Here is a 3,229-nt window from a genome sequence, read left to right on the forward strand (position 1 = left end):
GCCCCGCTGCCGCCGCTCCGGGCGCTCCCGCCGCTGCCGGCCTCCTCCGCCTCCGCCTCCGCCGCCCCGGCCCCGGCGCCTCGGCGCCTCCCCCCGGCCCGCCCACCGCGCTCCCTCCAAACGTCCACATTCCCGGGAGGGGCGGGGCGGGGCGGGGCCGTCCGAGACACCATTCCGGCCCCCGCCGGGAAGGGCCGCCTCTGGGCTGAACCATTCCCGCACGGCGGGGGGGCCCAAGCAGGAGCCATACCTCCCGGGCCGTCGGAAGAGGCCATCTCACAGCAGCCCCAAACTGGAGAGATCCTAAATCCCTCTATCCACATCCTGTCACACATCCCTCCCCCGAAATCACGAGAAAGAGGTGGCGGCAGGGCCCAGAGATAATAGGTCACCCCGTCTCGGCCGGATAGTTCCGTCCAGCTTATCCTCGGAGGAGGTGGGGGCGGGGGCCAAGAGCCGCTGGAGTCCGAAGGAATCAAAGCGCCCGCCAGGATTGGAGCTTCCGAATGGGATTCTGGGACTTGGAGTTCTCTGGTTGGGGGATTCTGGGAAATGAGGTTTTCGGGGTGTCCCACGTGCAGGCTCCGGGAACGTGCTTTCTTCTCGCTGCCTCAGTGGGGAATGAAGGACTTGGGGCGGCGGGGCGGGATTGATCCCGCTCCAGAACTCGTCCCTCCCTCTCGCCCGAGGCAGGCTCACCCCCACGCAGCCCCTCCCCCGAGCTCGGGCTGGAGAATTTGCTGAATGCTAGGATTCTGGGCTGCGGTTCATTCCTCATTCCTCAGTGGCCGGAGGGGAGTGTCCATTGTCACCCAAGGAGAGGGAGGGAGAAGGATGCTGGGCAGTCACCTGGGTGACCTTGGCCAACGCACTCACCCGCTCTGCGCCTCAGTTGCCCCATTTGTCAAATGAGGGGCTCGTTCTTTATGGCCACTTCCAGCTCTCTGTATTTATGAATTTAGATAAAGACAGGTATCTTTGGACCTCTAAGACGGGAGTGATGTAGATGATGGTGCGCTCCTGGAGGGCACGGACTGTTTGTGTCTTTCTTTGTACGCATAGGACTTAGCACAGCGTCTGGCAGGTAGAAGGCACTTAATAAAGGCTGGTTGACTTAGTGACATAGCTTTCCCAAAGACTCAGTAGGAATTCAAGGTCCAGTGACCACGAAGATTGGCAATGATTAAGGGTGGCAGCACACATAAGCTCCCTTCTCCGAATACCACCCCCTTTTGTGAGCTCATCAGCTCCCACAGGTTCAAATATCATCTCTATGCAGATGACGACCAGATTCCTGCATCCTGCCCTTGTCTTTCCCCTGAGTTTCCTGTCCCACATCACTGACAGCCAATTGGACATTTGGAAAAAGATTATATGTCCCATAGGCATCTCAGACACCTTCTTCCTAACTTCCTTATTTCTGCAAAGGGAACGAACCACCATCCTTCTAATCACCCAGATTATCACCTCAGAGACCGACTCAACTATTCACTCTCCCAAAATGACCCGTATTCAATCAGTTGCTAACACTTACCAATTCTATCCCTAGGACATCACTCAGATAGCCCGGTGGATAGAATGCTGAGTTTGAAATCAGGAAGAGCAGTTCAAAATTGACCTCAGATATTTACTAGCTGAGTGACCCTCGGCAAGTCACTTAACCTCTGCCTCGGTTTTCTCAATTATAAAATGGGACTAACCATAGCACCAACCTCCCAGGGTTGTTGTAAGGATTAGATAGGATATATTTGTAAAAAATGTTCAGCACATGCCCGGCATATAGTGTGCTCTATATTCTCTTCTCTTCCCAGTGGACAGATCTGTGGTCTTGGAGTCAACAAAATTGGAGTTCAAATCCTGCCTCAGACACTTTTGAGCAAGTCATTTAACCTCTGTTTGCCTCAGTTTCCTTATCTGTAAAATGGGAATGATAATAGTACTTACCTCCCAGGGTTGTTGTGAGGCTCAAGTGAGATAATCTTTGTAAAGCGCTTAGCACAGTGTCTGGTACATAGTAAGTGCTTTTGACATTCCGTTGTGGCCTGCTCTTTGTGAAATCTGGGGGTTTTTTAGCAAAGTTGGCATGGTTTGGCATTTCCTTCTCCAGCTCATTTTATACCAGTAGGTGCTTAATAATTGTTAATTTCCTTCCCCCCTTCTCTCAATTCTTGGAGTCACAATCCTAACTGAGGTCCTTATCACCTCTCACCAGGACTATTACCATAGTCTCTCCCCCTCTTCTATCGACCATCTCCATCAGCGTTAAACAGATTTTCCTAAAGTGAAAATCTGACCATGCCAACTCCCCCTTCTTCATCCAATCAGCGCCACTAGCTCCTTATTACCACCAGGATCAAATATCAGATATAAAATCCTCTCTTTGTTGTTCAAAACCCTTCATAACCCAGCCCCTTCCTGCTTCTCCAGTCTTCTTACACCCTACTTCCCCGAGATCGGATGACCCTGGCCTCCTTTCTGTTTCACAGATGTTACACTTCATCTCCTGGTTGGATATTTCCACTGCTTGTTTAGAATTCACTCCCTTCTCATCTCTGCCTGATGGCTCCCAGCACTTTCTTCAAATCTCAGCCAAAGTCCCACCATTGAGACGTCTTTCTTTATCCCCCTTAATTCCCTGCCTTTCCTCTGTGGATCGTTTCTAGTTTATCCTGTACTTTACTTCCTTCTACACGTTGTTTTCATGCTGTCTTTCCCATTAGACCGTGAGGTCCTTGAGGTCAGGGATTTTTTTGGCCTTTCTTTGTATTCTTTGGCACTCAATGCAGTGCCTGGCACATAGTAGGCACTTAATAAATGCTGGTTAACTTGAATCAAGTGTCATCTCCTAAGAGGCTTTTCCAGCTCTCCCAGTTCCTAGAGCCCCTCCCCAAAATCACTTTGCAAATACTTTATGTTTATGTAAATAAGCACATATTATTCATAATAATAATAGCTAACATTTGTAAAGTGCTTTAAGTTTGCAAAGAGCTTTACAGATATTATCTCATCTGTTTCCCCTATCAGAATATAAACTCTTTGAGAGTGGGGACTGTGCCTGGCACATAGTAGGTACTTAATAAATGTTGTCTAATGAAGGCACGAAACAAATAGAGGGAGAACTTTGTAGAGTTGAACTCCATGGCCTCAGAGACCCCTTCTATTTCTACACCCATGATCTTATAAATGTTCTTTTTCTTTCTTTCTTTCTTTCTTTTTTTTTGAGGCAATT

This window comes from Vombatus ursinus, unplaced genomic scaffold (assembly GCF_900497805.2).
Source record: "Vombatus ursinus unplaced genomic scaffold, bare-nosed wombat genome assembly UNPS02014810.1, whole genome shotgun sequence".
Classification (NCBI taxonomy): domain Eukaryota; kingdom Metazoa; phylum Chordata; class Mammalia; order Diprotodontia; family Vombatidae; genus Vombatus; species Vombatus ursinus.